General features: G+C 36.4%; 1 protein-coding gene and 1 long non-coding RNA gene across 3 annotated transcripts in view; both read left to right on the top strand.

Annotated features, from left to right (window-relative positions):
* LOC119075151 (zwei Ig domain protein zig-8-like) overlaps positions 1-19,288 on the top strand; it is a 183,528-nt gene that overhangs the window by 98,520 nt on the left and 65,720 nt on the right. The gene's annotated exons all lie outside the window — the stretch shown is intronic.
* Positions 5,147-19,115, top strand: LOC119075161. Its single transcript, XR_005087317.1, has 4 exons — positions 5,147-5,160; positions 12,622-12,632; positions 12,856-12,858; positions 19,043-19,115. It is a non-coding gene; the product is annotated as an uncharacterized LOC119075161 (long non-coding RNA).

The following is a 19,288-nucleotide window of genomic DNA, read 5'->3' as shown; positions in this document are numbered from 1 at the left end:
AAGAAATAGTTTGAATTCCAACATATTGGAAAAATTTGATTAAGCTACTGGTAATTCACTTTATTTCTCAGCCGACGATATGCATCGGCGGCGCTCGGCTCCTGGCTGACATGTTTGTAACAGCGGCGGCGTCGTCTGTTTCTCGGCCCAGTCGCGCCGGCGGCGGCGCACACCTCTGGTAACTACTGGACTGATTTAAATCTGAATTTGTTTAGCTCAGTTCAAGTTTCGTTTTCGATTTTCAGCGTCCATGTCCATTAATGTTTGACATGTTTGAACATTATTACTGTGAACATTATTGTGAACATTATTGTGAAAATTTTAAAATACAAAATTCCGATCACCGTCTAGTTCAACGGTTGAAATCAATACCTTTCGCTATATGTGTCGTAAAACGAGTTTTTTCCTCGTTAAGTTCAATTTGGAATAAAATTACCATTTTTTTGATACCAACATTGAAAAATGATACTTTCGCCCCGCATATGAGGGGCGAAAGTAAAAAAATGCATCCCACGGGGAGAAAGTACTTAACGAAGAGCGAACGCAACCGAACGAACAGCGAAAGTGACTGACGTCACAGAAAATGAGAGAAATGAGTCGAGTTGTCAACAAAATCCGCTCATATTATGCAGAATACTTTGATCAAAATTGTAAAACACTGTGCGCCAGTGTTCTTATTGAAATTAGCATACAAAGTTGATACTTTTTGTTACTGAATGATTTGTTAGTTATATCTTAATTTTTGTGTGTGTTATTGTTGTGATGGCTAAATTATTAAATTTTTCATATACCAGGGGGCTACCGCCCCCTGGACCCCCGCATTTTCTGGCTAAATGCCTTTTTATTTCAACATTTTGTTGCGATGTTTGCGATACGTATCAATTTTCAATGTTGGTATCAAAAAAAATAGTATGAACGACTCGGGGCAAAAGTAAAAAAATTCAACCTGTGCGATTAGAGCCCTTGCCTTCGGCGCGGGCTCCAACTCTCGCACACGGTTGATTTTTTTTACTTTCGCCCCTTGTCATTCAATGTACTATTGTTAACTCAAAAAAAATCGAATTCGTTACGAAACATCCACAATCAAAAAACATGGAAAATTTGTAAATTTGCGGTGAAAAATTTCCCAATTTTCGTAAAATTTCCATAAAACACGAAAATAAAACTGGAGCAACGTGTTACACATCTCTAAAAGCGAAAATTTATTCCATCCATCATATTTGACCTGCACTTCCTTATAATATTGTAGTGTTCCACGTGTTTTACAACACAAATGACAACACATTTTTTCGTCGTAACCGAAAAAGAGAGAAGAAAAATCGAAATCGAAAAGCCAAAAAGAAAAGCAAACGAAAAATACGTAAAACTCAAAGTTATACGAACAAGCATTTCAGTGGATATCGCAAAACTGTTATTGGTAGGAATAAGGAATTTTCTTAAACATTTCCATTGTCGAACACGACGCGAGCAACGAAATCTATTTTATCAATTCAATATTCTGAATCGATACTTTTCAAATGCAATAAATCATGTTCAATGACATAAGGTTGGTGGATTTTATTGAAAATATAAAAAAAAAGAAGTTTCGCTACTTCGAAACGACAACGACGATATGTGAGTGTGTGTCGTGTATTCTAAGTTAAATTTTTTTGCGAATTTTATTCAATTCTCTTGTTTTGTTAGCCAGACGTTTTCTTCTTGCTACCAATTTTTTTTCTTCCCTTCCTTCGTCGTCATTCGCCTCCCGAAAGAACATTTATTTAATCAATGTGTAAAGTGTAAATGTGTCATACGATGTATGAGAGCGGAATTGAAATTGTAACCTTTGAAGCAAAATCCTATTCCGATGAGTACGTGCTAATGGTACAAAAGGGAGTGTGAACTAATTTAGAGAAATGTGTCAACACACGCTGATTTTACCAGTAATTTTGTGAAAAGAAATTCTTTTCACTTTTTCACAATCGATAAAATTTTTTATGTCTTCCGGTTATATCGCGAAAGGAAGGCAACGCAGCTATACCGCTGGCGCTGTTGTTTCGAACGTTAGACCTCTTGATTGGAACTGTTGTTCATTTCACAGAATTGATGATCATTATAAACGTACATAAAGCAATGGAGGTAAATCCACAAGAACACACGAAGAACCAGTTTCGGGGAAATTTGAGTGCCGCTCACTTCATTAACTAACGATTTCAATAGAATTTTTGCAGTGTATCATATTCACCACATTTCATTAATTTTATAGAAATCGTCACCACGAAGACAGGTGACACCAAATTTTATAAATGTGTGAGAATTCAACTTGAAGAAACTATTTTTCTCGAAAATTCAGAATTTGCTTTTTGTTAAGTTTCATTTTACATATAAACTTCGCAGCCGTTGACGCAATTGTGTGTCACCGCCTTCGTGATCAACTCAGAGTTGTCTTAAAACTTAAAACAACCGTAAAACTTCACGAAACAACCGCATTCAGCTGTGAGAACAAGGATAGTGCTTTTGTAGATTTCAAGTTAAGACGACGTAATTCCCATGCCACATTGAAAAACGTGAATTTCAGTGTCATTCCACTTGAAGCTCTCGAAAGATCTTTAAAAGCAAAGACACAGGGCGCCAGTTCTCATGAATATAAGAATTCGTAACTTGACAGTTGACACCTTAATGCTGATAGTGGTTAATACGATTCGTAACTTTTAAGGTGACAACTGTCAAGTTACGAGTTCTTAAATTCACGAAAATTTGTAACTTGATAGCTCTATTATGGGATTCTCTACGCGCAACTGTCAACTTACGAATATTTGGAGTTAGGAAAATTCGAGAATCGACGCCCAGATGAAGTGTTTCAGGTTAACTGGCAGACGACTTCAAAAGGAAATCTGTGGACGATATTTACCATCAGAAGTCAATTTATTTTCAATTTTACATTGGACACCATGTCACTGGTATACATCTTCCGGACAATTTATTGTCCATCCTTTTCGACAACCGGTCTTAAAATAAGACGGTGATCCGATTCAACGATATTCGCTTCGCTTTCGTAGCAATAATTAGTATCAGTATAGTCTTCACAGCCACGTTGACATGCAGACCCGACTGGACTGTATAATTCTCCGATTCTTCTGCAATTTTCTGAAGAAAAGAAAATGTTCGTGCGAAAAGATCTGTGGAATTTAGATTTCTTACAAGAGGGGCAGATTAAGTGGATTTCTGACAATACGATACCGCGACTCGTGTGAAAAAAAACATCACACTCGTCGGAGTTGTCTAATGTTAGATTTGCTTGACTTTTTTAATACTATATATATGTAATTTTGGGTATATGCCGCTTGTTAATTATCAAATATAAAATTTCAATTATCAATTATCAAATACCAATTATCGAATATCATTTATAATGTTCATTTAATACATTGCATTTCTATTTTCTGGGATAACTTCCGAAGCGGTGATCCCATATAGCTCATCGTCGAACTTGACCTTACAAATGTCAAATGTATAATTTTTAGAACCTAAATTGTTCACTATTTTCTGCCAGTCAAGGGAATAACACATTAGATTATCAATTATCAACAGTGAAGGGAATTATCAATTATATCAATTATCAGCGGTGTATTATTCCCTTGACTGAAAGTCAAGGGTCTTACGCCGGAAAATACCCTAAAATGTTAGTAACCATACAGTGTATGAAAAATTATCAAAACCTTAATTGTTTGTAACCATTTTTTTTGTCATGACGATAACTTGAGTTAACCGATTTTGATGATTTTTTTTTAATCGACGAGGAATGGGATTGTTGAGGTTAAGTTCGAAGATGGGCTATGTCGGGATAAGGTTCTGGAAACTATTCCAGAAAACAGGATTTTACTCTGTTGATACTTGATAATACATGATAATACACCAGGGCCTATTTTCAAAATTTAATTCACAAATTTCATTAAATTCACTAAATTTCACGAATTTCTTGAAAATTTCACGAAAAATAGGCACTGTAATACACCGCTGATAATTGATATTGTGATAATTTATGATAATTTAATGTGTTGTTGCGATATAGTATGAAATGTTATCAAAAACGTAATTGTTTGAGTAATAATTCTTAGCCGATTTTAATAAAATTTCTTTTAATCGACGAGGAATGGAATTCCCGAGATTAAGGTCGGAAGCTATTCCATTTACTATGTTGATAATTGATAATTATTGGTAATTGATCATTGATGATTCCCTTCACTGAGAGAAGAAGGTACGTCTGTTTTGAATGAAGTCGTTGTCGTTCCTGTTGTCAAAGTTCGGATTAACAGTTAATTGGAACAAACTTTTAGGACTGTCGTATAACTTTTAAGAAAACAAAATAATTTACCGCATTAACTTAAGTATGGTTGCCACTCAACAAAAAAGTACTCCTTGAGATAGCGAACTGTCAAGTAAACAAAGCAAAAATTCATTTTTTTTCTTTCCCACGGAGTATTTTTGTGGTAAATGGTAAATGGAGAAATAGAAATGGTTCCTAGTGGTATTATTGATATTTAGGTATTTATCTTCGCTCTGGTTACTTCATTTTCGCATTAATGCAATAGCGAAGAAATCGCCTAATTTAAAATAAAATGCACTATCGGCAATTATTTTTCGTCAAACGTCAAATTCCTAACAAAAAAGACATTTGAAATGTTGGCCACTGTACCTGAAATTACATATACAGTGAGCATATAGTATTACAAAAGTCAAGCAATTCTAACATTAGACAACTCGTACGAGTGTGAAGTTGCGGCCCGAGCGAAGCGAGGGTCGTAATTCACACGAGTTGCGGTATCATATTGCAATATTAGACAGCTCGTACGAGTGAGAAGTTTGCGACTAGGCCAAACCTAATATTAGACAACTCGTACGAGTGTGAAGTTTGCGGCCCGAGCGAAGCGAGTGTCGTAATTCACACGAGTTACGGTATCGTATTGCAATATTAGACAGCTCGGACGAGCGATAAGTTTGCGGCTAGAGCGAATCGAAGGCCGTAATTGACACGAGTTGCGGTATCTTACTGCATTAGTTAACAACTCGGGTCTTATTGGATTATTGCACAATTTGAACTAATACAAAGTGACAACATTTCATTTTTGTAGTGGTAAATGTATCAAATTGAGAATTGTGTTAGATTATTTCATCCATACCGTGACAAAAAGGCTTGGACTTCAGGAATTGTCCATTCTCATCCAGATCAAAAAATCAGTTAAAATAAATTAAGATAATTATAATCAAGGTTCTGAAACAACCAGGTTAAGACAACCCTGAATTGATCACGAAGGCGGTGACACACAAAAACAAAATTCTTTCAGAACCTTTGTTATAATAGTTTGTAATATAAGGTAAAAGCAAAATGAAATGATCTAGTCTGGTTTTTGACAATTGACATTCAGTTGACAAAAAATGAGGCTCGATAATTTTATTTTGCTTTCACTTTAATTGATTAATTATTTTGGAAAAATTATCAGTCAAGGGACCCGACTCCGAGGGGTAATCACTGATTTACTAGCTCAGTAAATCACGGTAAATCACGGTAAATCACAGTAAATCACAGTAAATCAAGTAAATCAAAAATGAAGTTTCTACTAAATTTGAATCTATTTACTTCAATTTGTATTAGTTCATGAAATTTATCCTATATGTTTACGGCCACGATACTTCGAAATGTAATCCAGTGACAATTAAAAATTTTTCAAAAATTTTTCAAACTTTTTTGTGATTTACCGTGATTTACTTGATTTACTGATTTACTAGTGATTACCCCCTTGCCCGACCCACACAAAAGGTGGGACCTAGTCAATTATTAACAGAGTAAAATCCTGTTTTTCTGGAATAATTTCGAGGAATGACTCACTTCTAGATTAAATGGATTAAATGGATTAAATGGATTTAATGGATTAAATGGAATAAAAATTGGATTAAATGGATTAAATAGGAAAAAAGTTCATTTTCCCAAATACTGTAAAAGTCTTAAAAATTGTTGATTTTGATCGAACCACGTACTACAACTCAAACTACAATGTTAAAAAGCGAAAAAATCCACTTTTAGGAGTTTTTGGTGTAGAGTGGATTAAATGGATTAAATGGATTAAATAAATTTAATACCATTTTTAACAAAAAAAAAATTTCCTATACCTCACGGGTACTTAAACGAGCTGGGGATCGTGCAAATCTATTTTTCGCAATTACTTTACAAATTTTTCAGGTGGGTAGCCTAATTATTTCGGTAAAACTAATTTTTTTTTTGGATTAAATGGATTAAATGGATTTAATGGATTAAATGGATTAAATGGAAGTGCGTCACCCATCGAATAATTTCAAGAACCTCATCTCTAGATGGCTCATCTTCGAACTTCGTCGAACCTCGTCGAACCTCGTCGAACCTCGTCGATTAAAAAAAATCATCAAAAACGGTTAAGAATTACTCGAGTTATCGTGATGACAAAAAAAAAATGGTAACAAACAATTCCGTTTTTGATAACATTTCATACATTGTGTGGTAACTAACATTTTAGGGTATTTTCTGGCGTAAGATCCTTGACTTTCCGTCAAGAGAATAAACGTATAAATGATGCGCAATAAAATGGATGTTAGCAAGGTATATGCCAAAAAACTGGTTACACTATTGAATTCAAACATATTTTGTACGCACTAACGTATAAGAAGAACTAAATTCGACAAAAGTGACGGGCTCTTGTTGATGCCGAATGTGATCTCAGAACTTAAATGAGCTACGTGATGATGTAAAGCCAAAAAATTAATTGAACAAAAGAGCAAGATATTTTAAGTGATTTTAATTCGTAGAGCTGAGCAATTCTGACCAGCTACATCTAAAACGTATTCGTGGTGTAAACGTTCTCTTTGTGTGTATATACATCATAAATGATTACCTATATTTTAGCATGAAGCCGTTACCTACATAGTTATACACAGAGAAATTGTAACGAACGCGCGCCAATCGAGAGAAATAAATATTTAACGAAGAATTGTGGACGATTCATTGATCGTTGCCACATGTAAATTTATAACGAAAATCATTTTGTTTGTATCAAAGACATTACCGGAAAGACAGAATTTAATCGAAATTTGTACGGAGCAGACGTGCAAATCGAATCATATAGAATAACATTTGTTTGATTCCGTCTCATCCTAAAAAATTACAATTAATTCTCAATTCGTTCGTGTTGTGTAAATATCCTAGTTTATGCGAGGTCAATTTATTTGTGGTCATAGGTAAATTTACACAAAGAGATTGCACGACGATAAAATAGTTTACGACAGGTGTAGGCGAAATACTATTCGTAAGTTTGTTATTGGCATCCACGTTACATCTAGGGAAATTATTGTAATTTCTTTCTGTTTTTTCAATGTTTTAGAATTTTAAAGCTATCAGTTGATTTGAGAACAATAAACGAGTAAATCTACAAACGGATCGTTTTACTCTCTGGTCAGCAGTGATTAGAAGTTAAGTTACAAACGCCTGGTCGTAACAGAAATGTTGTGATTTTAGGAGGACAATACAGAATTTTATCTGTGTTTCCCACTATCGATTATACCTAGCGCCAAAATGTCCAGACACCTACATTTACCTGGAGATGACTCCGATGGACAGGCTAATTAGGAACAACGACAAAGTCGCAGTCGCGATATTTTAACACTAGTCGGGAAAAAGTATTTTCGTACCAAGACAGGAAATGACGATTTTTTTCAGCACCAGTCCTAAGTTTTCCTTACGACCGAAACGACCTTTCAGTTGTCCGGTGCATAAAATATATTTTCTTATTTTTCCGGCTTTCCCGCACCGAAAGTTGGGTCCCGTAATTTCCGTGATCATTTGCATTACCTTCAGTGTTTATATACTCTGGTTTTACGTGGTAGCGACATTTTATTAGATGTTTTTTTTTTCATATGCATTTTTATTTCTAACAATTAAAATAAAATTTTTAAGATTCATTTTTTACTACGGACGTGCCAATAGAGCGTAGCAAAAAATTCTTCTTCTTCGTTGTTTTCGATGGTTTGTCTGAAGGTACTAAGATCTTTGCATGTTAATAGATGGTCTGATGTTTGTTCTGCTTGATTACACAATTATTAGATGTACAGCGACACCAAATCTTCCATCCAAAATAATTCGCCACTATCAATGTGGTGAAATATTTATAGAGAAAGAGGGTGTAACCCCTCCATTGACGCTACTGCCTTGATAAAAACTCCCGATTTCGCCACAATTCACTTTTCATAAACGTGATTGAACAGCACAATGGAAATCGATATCATGAATGCTACAAAAAGAATGCCCTGAAAATGATCGTCTCCTTTAATAGTAACGGCACCAAAATCCGATAACATCATCTTAATAGTGGAAATTGTCGACAAGAAAGGACTTGAAAATCCTTGCTCCTCAGTAGCTCCACCGTTGCTCATTTCCGCTGAACTGTAGTTATCATAATTCAAAGCGAAAAAGCTCATTCCGAATGCTGAAATAATAATCAGATACGGGGCAATGGTCTTGAGGAATGTTCGACACACTTTGTTCAGTATTGCCATGTGCAAGGACAATGAAAAAGCGGACACTTTGGAAAAGAGCTGAATGCTCTGAGCGCCCATTAACAAGATCATGATTACGCAAAATCTCTTGAAAATTTTCCTTTCGATGTTCGCATTTCCGATGAGAACGAAGAAGGAGATAAGGATCAGCAAAATATCCAGCCAATTAATCGGCTTGAAAAAGTATTTCTTGAACGACATAGCACACTGAACAACCTCGTAGGATGCCATCAACGTGAGTCCAACAATTCCGAACCAATAAGAAAGTGCATGGTCGGCGAAATATTGTCGAAATTGAGTTTTGAATATCATAAATTTCCGAAAACGGTCCCATTGCAAAAGGTCGTTGTAGGTGATGTTGGCACTGTCGCTGCCGTTGTATAACCCTGTATTGCTTCAATGTTCTCAAATAGCAAGTGAGTGATGGTATTGTCCGAGTTACTCATATTCTCAGATCTACTATGAAAAAAATAATCTTTCAGAGTTACGTTAAGCCAATGGTCGTGAGAATAAATTGTGCTTTTGCAATATTCTTCGTCGTACTTGAAACTACTGGGTACATAGTGAAAGTTCACGATGATGTAGCCCAAGAAAATCATGAAACCGAAATAGACCAGCAAATTGAAGTAAACAATGAAATCGATTCTCCGCCACTTGAGCAGCACAAATGAAGCAATGACTGGATGCAAGATGAGTTCCTTCAGCTTCTGGCTTCTTTCTGTCGGGAGACTTCAAAAATTTGTAGTCCATGTAAATTTCAAAGTCTCTGTCGTCGATGTCGCCGGAGCACTTCACGCATTCATCCAGGAACTCTTCAAGGGTGTCCTTTTTGATGTAATTCAACACTGACTCACAACCGATGTAGGCTCCACGTATCAGCAGCTCCTTCACAATGTCATCGCATTCGTGCTGGCAGGCGAGAAGCAGAGGCACCCGATTTTCAGAATCGGGCTGATTGATTACGTCCAATGTGCATCGTCGATCCGCGATAATTAAGTCGAAGGTTTTCTGGCGGTCGACTGGATCAATGGCTTCGGAAGAAAATATTTGATGCAACAGATTCTTTTGAAGACTCGTCGACTGAAATGACAAATTATTGTTGCTCAGTAGGACCTTCAGGACTTGATAGTATCCGAACGTACAGGCCAAAAATCCCGGCGTCATTTTGAATTTGTCATTTTTTGAAATTCCATTAATATCCGCACCAAGATGCATTAAAATGGCAACTGCTTCAGGTAAATTCTTGACAATTGCTGCTTCTAACAATTCCATGATCCCATCGTCACGGTCCTTCGTGTCCCGTTTCCAACGTTCAAGATTATCGGCCAACTGTGTCTCATTCCAGTCGTCTAGATGCTGGACCATGTAGTTTGTGTCAACGGTAAAATCCATTTTCTTACCCATTCGAACTGCCAATCCTCGTTCCTCCATCAACATTTGGATTTCTTTGCTGTTGTGCGTATAATAGTCGATTCGTACGTTGTCGATGATGAAGTTTAACAAACTCTTTTCCACGACCGGATTCTTCAACATCATTTTCGAAAGTTCTGCGTAATTGTCTTCGGTTATGTTGTTACCCAAGAGATGGAGGTAGTTGTTTCCTCCATCCGATTTTTCATTTATGATCGCTGAATATTGGGTCGCCACAAAATGATCGTCACATAATGGTTTCGTAGATTCATCGGATTGCTTCAATATTGTGATTAGATTCTCAGCGCTGTATGAACCAACGGCATGGCGTAGTGGATATATTCCATCAGGACTTTTCTTTTGGGATGATTTGAAAAAGAAATCTAATTTCAGTAGAATTTCATGGAACACCAAAATAGGAGGTTCAAATCTTCAGCAGTGAAGAAAGATTTAATTTCAAATAAGTGTCCTAGCAGATGTACTGCAGGCTATAGTCACTTGAATATATCACCTTGTAAAAATCGCATCCATTGCAAACACATAGCTCGATGAGTTTCCTCGATTTCGGTGTTGTCAGAACTTTCTCGAACGTTGAAAGTCCGTCGAAACATTTCAGCCGCTTATTCGGATTCAATATCAGCTCGTTCAGAATGTACTGAAATTGGTGCTCATTTCTCGACTCAATACACTCATAGAGAATGGTCTAAAGTGGAAATTTAAAGAATTTTTTCGTTTTGATTTTTTTTTCACATTTGACAGTAAACATCACCTCAAATCTTTCGGTTTCAAAAACCATCTTCTCACTTGGTTATCAAAACTATCACTGAAACTACAAGATGAAATGTAGACATCGCATCGTTTTTCAATTTATCATGAAGCTTTTTCAATAATATAACCGGATCGAATACACATAATATACAGGGTGTGCCAGAAAAATCTCCCCGCTTTTAGTAAAAATTTTCAAATTTACTGTCACTAAATGTAAATTTGAAAATTTCCAAAATTAAATGGGCTCGTAAATGATCTTGTGATTTATCTGGAAATTCTAATTGTTAAAACTTAAAACAACGGTGTGAGATTTTTTAAGTCTTTATTAAATGATATTGTCAGGAAAGGTGAAGCGCCTGTAAAACCTGAGTCTTTTCAAACACAATTTCAATTTAAGATAATTAGAATCTAACAGTAATTTTGATTATTGTCAATGTTTTGTTGTTGCCCTTTTGAAATGTAGCACGTACCGCAAGGACAGCTTCTGAAAATATTTTTTTTTAAATGTGTAAGAAATGATTGTGGGAAGAAATGGAAGAGTGACACAAGAGAAAGCGAAAGCTGTTAAGGTATTCACGGGTCAATTTTTGTTGTGGACGTCAACCAACACCACGTTGTATTTTTATGCGGCCTACAACCATACCACAGATTGATTTTTACACGTGAAATTGAATCAGATGCCACGGTTTAGAGTCGTAATTTTGTGTGGACTACAACCATACCACAGATTGATCTTTAAACGTGGAATTCAATCAGATACCACGGTCTAGAGTCATAATTTAGTGTGGACTACAACCATACCACAGATTGATCTTTAAACGTGGAATTCAATCAGATACCACGGTCTAGAGTCATAATTTAGTGTGGCCCACAACCATACCACAGATTGATCTTTAAACGTGAAATTCAATCAGATACCACGGTTTAGAGTCGTAATTTTGTGTGGCCCACAACCATACCACAGATTGATCTTTAAACGTGAAATTCAATCAGATACCACGGTTTAGAGTCGTAATTTTGTGTGGCCCACAACCATACCACAGATTGATCTTTAAACGTGAAATTCAATCAGATGCCACGGTTTAGAGTCGTAATTTTGTGTGGACTACAACCATACCACAGATTGATCTTTAAACGTGAAATTCAATCAGATACCACGGTTTAGAGTCGTAATTTTGTGTGGCCCACAACCATACCACAGATTGATCTTTAAACGTGAAATTCAATCAGATGCCACGGTGTAGAGTCGTAATTTAGTGTGGCCTGCAACCATACCACAGATTGATCTATGAACGTGAAATTCAATCAGATGCCACGGTTTAGAGTCGTAATTTTGTGTGGACTACAACCATACCACAGATTGATCTTTAAACGTGAAATTCAATCAGATGCCACGGTTTAGAGTCGTAATTTTGTGTGGACTACAACCATACCACAGATTGATCTATGAACGTGAAATTCAATCAGATGCCACGGTGTAGAGTCGTAATTTTGTGTGGCCTACAACCATACCACAGATTGATCTTTAAACGTGAAACTCAATCAAGCTCACGGTCTAGAGGCGTAATTTAGTGTGGCTTACAGCCATACCACAGATTGACTTTTAAACGTGAAATTCAATCAGCTACCACGGATTGACGTGAATAAAACAGCTTTCGCTTTAGGGTTTGGTTTTAAATAAAGTTTTGGACTAGGAGAGAAACTTATCAAAATTTTAAAATTCCATTTCTTGTTGAGAAGAGGAGCATCACATTCAACTTAAGTCTTTCGGTATCCGTAATATGTTTTCCTAGGTTCAAATAAATAATTTAGAAACTCAATGTAAGCCATGTAAGCGCACATAGCCAATAGCCTACCGATCACAGAATTTAGCATCGAAACGAGAACGACGCTTAGTTTTAAAAAGGAGTCTTGGGCGTGTTTTCAGTTTGAAAAGCCAAAAGTCCAATTTGTACTGATGAACTAGCTCTCCAGTCTTGAATGAACAATTTCCTACGTTAAATTCAAGGGAACTGCAACTTTTGTTATCTTACTGAGCACTTTTCATATTACCATTTCTCATGACCAATCGAATTTTTACCGAACCAAACACCATAGTCAAGACTTGATTTGACCAAGTGTGTCGCCATCACACAATACCACAGATATTTTAATGTAGACTTCGACCAGACATCACTTCAGAGAGTTTTTATTCCACATTTCACATAGCCATCACCTAATGCCATGGAAGCTTCAATCAGATACCACATGGCTAGCACGTATTACCTCAGATCAGGGCCTAATATTTGGGAATTACTTCCCTAAAAATCCCAAAAATTATCGAAAGAGTCTCTCTTTTGGGAAATTTTGGAGAATTTTCGGGAATTGACTTCCAAATATTAGATCTACCGTTCTAAGGTTTGCTATTAAAATTCTATCAAACATCAAAGTACTACTCACTGAGCTCATTGAAAATTGCAGCTCCTATAAAAACCGCGAATTCCATCATTTTCAAATTGAGCCCGATTCCAATAAAATCCGAAAGACGTATTTCCTAAGCACATTCACTTCGTCACAAAGAACGTAGTATTTATTATGTCCATTAGAACATCCTTGATCTTTGAATTAAAAGTGCTCCCAACTCTTTGGGTCCGATAGGCGACAACGACTTTAATTTTTTATGAAAACTTGTCCCAGGCTACTTATGTTTTTCTGGTGCAGGGCTCCTACGATTTATTTCAATTAACTTACTGCGCGAGTTAACACGAATAAACGCATAGTTGCAAGCGCTTTTTACAAATTTTTTTACGAAAAACATGCCGTGGTGAGTCCAGACACTCGTTTAAATTATCAAATAAATAGGGTTAACTCAAAACACAAATGATGGGCCTTTTCAGCAACTGGTTGAAAAATTATAAGGAAATACCTAGTGATAATGATCTAATCAAAAACTTATGAATGCGAGTATAGGATCTAGTCAAATAGCCATGGTTAAAGTGTAAATTTTTCAAGCATTTTGATTCGAATGAGCGAACTGTGTGTAAGAGGGCTTTTAAGCCCTACCTAACTATTCTAATAACAAAATCCTTCGACAACTCACTTGGCTGTGCAATGTTTAATGTTCTAAAAACAAAGTATACTGAAAAAACGTAGTCTTTGTCGTCCTGAAACAATCAGAATGGTAAGTAATCGTCTCTAGCGAAAAAAAGTCCGGCTCACCTAGTCTTTGTCTTTGTTCAGCCTTCAAAGAAAAATATTGGTGAGACCGATTTAAAAAAGAAAAATAAGGAATCAGCACTTGATATCGGGAAGATGCTGCAACAAGATGCTCCTTCTACCTCGATTGGCAATCAAACTGAAAAAGTAAAATCGTCAATATCGTTGCTACTTATTATTAACGATCCCTTGTTTATTAACTAAAGAAAGCAAACGAAGTAATCATGTCGAAGACGAGAAAGATGAACGAATTGCCGAAAAACGCTGTTTTGTCCAAAAAACCATCGAAAATCAAGGAACTATCTAAGTTCGCGTCTGGAGAAAAAGCCGCTGGAAAGAGTAGTTTAGCTGAAAATCGTAACCCAAAAAGAGGGAAGACCTTCCGATATGAAATTGACTGTGGACAAGTCAAGGATTCTATTGATGTGAACAAACTCGTGAGAATTACCTTTAACTTAGAAATTGACATTTTCTGACTATTTAAGTCTTAGCATCGATACGTGTCTGACCAGTTAAAGGTGAACGGACGTAAAAACAATCTTGGAGATATCGTAACAGTGTGTTGTGTCGGCGACAGTGTTGTTGTAACGTCGAAGGTGTACCTCCCGAAAAAATCACTTCGTTACTTGTCGAAGAATTTTTTAAAGAAGACATGGAATGTTTGCGTGAAGTCTAAGGACAAGAATTCTTACGAGTTCAAATACGTTGGATCATTGTAAGTTCATTGATTTAAATCTACTTTCATCGATGCTCTGTATTTTAATTGATTCAGCAAATCATTAAAAGCTCACAATCACTTACCCTTCATGTATTTATCTACACGACCCTACCCCTTATAAAATCCTGTTCACCCAGTAAAAGTTTCTCAGAAATTTTTTGAATCGAATTGTGATTCAGCTGCAGATTTTTCTCGATAATTGAGTACTTACAGCCAAACTCACTATTTTACACTTTGCCAGGTTTCACTAGATTCAAAAGTTTGGACATTCTTGTTTTCGGATCTGTTTCACACTTAGATGTTAAGAAAGCACTCCTCACACACAAGTAAGAAGGTATTTATGCAACGCGATAAATGCCTGTTTAGACAATAGATACGTAGATTCTCACTCGAAACTGTGAATCGAGTGTGACAAAACGATTGATCATTCGGTTGAGTAAAAATCTATTCACTAAAGGCAACGAAAGTTGCTCCCAATCACACCCAATTCCCATCAATTCCTTTGAAAAGCTGCAGAACATAATTTTCAAAGTTCCAAGAGCACTTCATAAATCCAGCACAATTCGACAAAATCAAATTTTATTCGGTTCGATCGTCAATTTATTACATCGTTTGGTTTGCAGTCCAATATTTTCCAGCGTCTGAAACACAGAGTAAACTCAGTAGTTTTGCGTATTAAGAATTTGTAGTACACCGTTACTTACATTCAAAACTTCAGACTAAAAGGTCTAATTTCTAAGCAGCCTGGAGTTTTTCAAATAGTAAAACTGGAAGCATGTATTACACCAACGAAGAGAGGCGAATACTTTGTTTCCTCCGAATTGAGGAGAAGCTAAGCTATCGCAAAATTGCTCAACGCTTCCATACGATGTTTCCGCATCGTCCGACTCCATCTCCGAAAGGCATACGATTAATGTACCAGAAAATTCGAGCGACTGGCAGCGTCTTCAACCGGCCAAAATCTGGACGTCCCAGGTCTGCAACAAACGAACAAAATGAAGTATTGGTGATTGGAAGTATTTATATGAATCGGCAGCAGAGTTTGAGGGAGGTCGCTCTAGAAACAGACAATTCCATTTCGTCCGTTCGGAGGATTTTACGACGTCACAAGTTTCACCCATACGGTGTAAAGTTAACTCAAGAATTGTCTGAAGCGGACTATTGGAAACGTTTGGACTTTTGCGAATTGATGGACGAAAAAGTTCGCGATCAAGATTTTCTCAGAAAGGTTTGCTTTTCAGACGAATCTACGTTCCATTTGACAGGATACGTAAACCGTCATAATTGCCGTTACTGGTGCGAGGTCAATCCAAATGAATTTCGGGAAGCACACACGCAACGCCCAAAGAAACGCAACGTTTGGGCTGGAATTTTATGTGACGAAATCATCGGACCATTTTTCATAGATGGGAACCTGGACAGTGCTAAATATGTTTTACTCTTGCATTATCAAATCGTTCCTGCAATGCGTGTATCAGCAGCTAGGCAAAACATAGACTGGAATGACGTCATATTCCAGCAGGACGGAGCACCAGCTCATTTCGCTCGTATAGTAAGACAATATCTGGATCTTGTGTTTCCGAATAGATGGATTGGACGATCTGGTCCAATGCTATGGCCCCCAAGATCGCCGGATCTTACTTCACTGGATTTCTTTTTGTGGGGATTTTTGAAAGACCGCGTGTTTCGAACGATTCCGCAAACAATTCAGGAAATGGAAAATCGGATTGTACAATACTGTCAAATTCCCGATCCCGATATGTTCGAAAGAGTGCGAAAATCGTTCGAAACAAGAATTTTATTATGCATGCACGAAGGAGGAAAACAGTTTGAACACTTACTGTGAACCAATCGGTATGAACTATTTGTTGTCATTCGTTTTGTTTCGATTCCATTGTCTTATTTGTTTTTGTACTTCACCACCGCAGCACAAATGCACCATTCCTACCATTTCTATCATTTCAAACGCATCGAAAATAAAATTGGTCGTGGTCATTCGTCCTTGTCTCATTGTGACAATTTCAAACGCAAGTATTCCTCTGTAATCGCCGGTCAAAGAATTTTTCGAACTCTGGATTTTCCAAATTTTCTGTACAAGAAGGTAAGTTCAAAAAACATGCTAAAAAAAAGCCTCAACTGGTAACAACTCATTTCGTTGTGTTGCAGGCATTTTCGTTCCCGATATTATGAAAACACTGGATCCATTTACAGTCAATAACAATTGATGTCAGTCGTCACATTTGTCTCATGTTCATGTTATCATTGCTGATTTTTTGTTTTCTTATCATTGTCACTGACCTTTATTTATCCGTGTGATCATTGTTGTTAATTTCAATTATTTGTCCGTGTATCATTGTTCATTGTTTAACCGTTATCATTGTTCAATTTCATTTATTTATCCGTTTTATCATTGTTCAGTATTTAACCGTTTTCATTGCCATTACTTAATTTTTGTCATCACAGAAGCTATCAATTTTGTCATTGAATCAAAACTACGCAAAGTCCTGATCGGACATTCATTTTTGATCACATTCTCACTTTCAACTTAAACAAATGATTTACTGATGTCACATTTATCTTAAATTTACATTAAATTTTATTAAAACTTTGACTAATCTTTGTTTTTATCGGATGACCGTCATTCTAAGACTTCTTAATTCACACACATTTTGTTGCACCATCATCATTGTTTTCTAAAAAAAACGCGTTGTGATCGTTGTGATTTCTGTGACGTTTATGGGTGCGTCCTAACAAAAAAAAATTGTTCGTAAAAAAAAACAGCGCGAAAAATGGTCAGTTTGAAATTGTGAGATGATTTAGTTTTATCTGTTGGTAATTTATTCGATTCGTGTAATTATTGCAACTTTTAAGTTTACTTATAACTGTCATTGTCATTGTATCATTAAAGTGAAAACTTCACGATTTTTACGCTGATGTCGCACTAAACGCGTCGATTGTTTTCTAAAAAACGAGTTTATGGTTGAAGGTTACGTCCTCACTTACAAAGATTTTGGAAGTAAAACAACGGAAAAAATGATGAGTTTGAATTTGTAATCGAAATAATATTGACGTTTTACATTCTCCGACATTTTCTGCCCTTTTATTTTAGCTACGAGCCTTTGTCTCGTCTCTAACACACCATTTTATTTTCTCTATCGTTTTCGATGAAATATTCAAATAAAAATCATTGTTTTGAGCGGGGAGTTTTATTTGAACGACCCTGTATACACAGAGTTTTGTGAGATAGAATCAATGTCTTTTGTTTTATTTCACTTAACAAAGTGAGTTCAAAAAACAGTGGAAAATACAGAAAAAAACGATATACCTGCAACATATTTTATGTTGACATCGCCAATATACAGAAACTATACAATAACCGCACGGTGGCGTTGAACAAAACTTAAATAGGGTCGCAACATCACCTCTGTCTTCTTTATTCATATTCTGGTTGAGGGATTCGCATACTGCAGAAAACTGTATTCAGTTTTCGGATCCACTTGGAGAACCGGCATCCATTGCTCCCCAGGACCCATGAGTCAATTTGAGTACAAATTGTTATAGCAACGGATAGAGGGACTAATTCTAGGCTAATTCGCTTCCCTCGACAACCTGGCCACGTAGCCACAACCAGCTAAAGTCAAAATTTCGACATTTTTAAATCGTGATATGTCCAAAAGATGAAGAGAGTTTGAAGCTCTTTGAATTGGTAGAGAGTTGCATGCTCCAGTAAACACCGAATAAAAAAACTGAATTTATATGAGCATTTTAGACTACTGCGTCGTCGAGGCTTCTTATTTAACTACTGTTCTTGTACCTGCTGTTTGGAGTGCGTTGATTCTTCATAAATAAGTAACGACAGTTATTTGAAGCATTTCTTATAATGATTACGTGTATCTGGAGTCGGTTAAAGCTGATTTCAGTAGCTGTTAGAGGAAACGTGTGTGGGTCCCATACGATCAAGCGAATCCGCAAACTAAAAACAGTTTTGTGTAGTACTCGAGCCCTTCAACCAGAATATGAAAAAAAATCAAATCAGAGGTAGTGTATAGACCTTGTTTAAGTTATGTTCAACCCCACCGTGGCCGAAAACACTTTGAGAATTTGTATAAATTAAGTTTTATTAAACCAATCAAGCAAGAATATAACAATAACTTTTCAGTGTAAATCCGCCAGTCTCAGCGGCGGTTTGGGTGTGTATATTTCTTGTCGATGTCTATTTTTTCGCGAAATTAATTTGTTGTTACGTCGAAGGTTGCACAAGTTACGATGTCATCATATGCGATTACATATCTCCACCGTTCGCTTCAAACTTTTAAAGTATTTCGTGAACCCCGGATAAATTGAATCGAATTCGCACTTTTCGCTGACGATTTGTGTTAGTGAGTATTTCAGAATATTTCAGACACATCATGAACAGATTCACCATACTAAGGTTGATTGCATAAATTTTCCAAACATCCGTGACTCTGACATATGCGAAGTGCTTTTTAACATTACAATTGCGCAACGGACTATTTTCAACATTAGCACTATCCCACAGCGCGAAGCTATTATACTAATCGCAGGCCATTCGGCTGACGCATTTTGATAAATGAGAAAACAACGCAAAAAGGCCAAAGTCAAAATTACGTTAAATTG

The sequence above is a fragment of the Bradysia coprophila genome, unplaced genomic scaffold (assembly GCF_014529535.1).
Source record: "Bradysia coprophila strain Holo2 unplaced genomic scaffold, BU_Bcop_v1 contig_193, whole genome shotgun sequence".
Classification (NCBI taxonomy): domain Eukaryota; kingdom Metazoa; phylum Arthropoda; class Insecta; order Diptera; family Sciaridae; genus Bradysia; species Bradysia coprophila.
The sequence above is the reverse complement of the archived record's forward strand: the minus strand, read 5'-3'. Positions and strand labels throughout refer to the sequence as shown.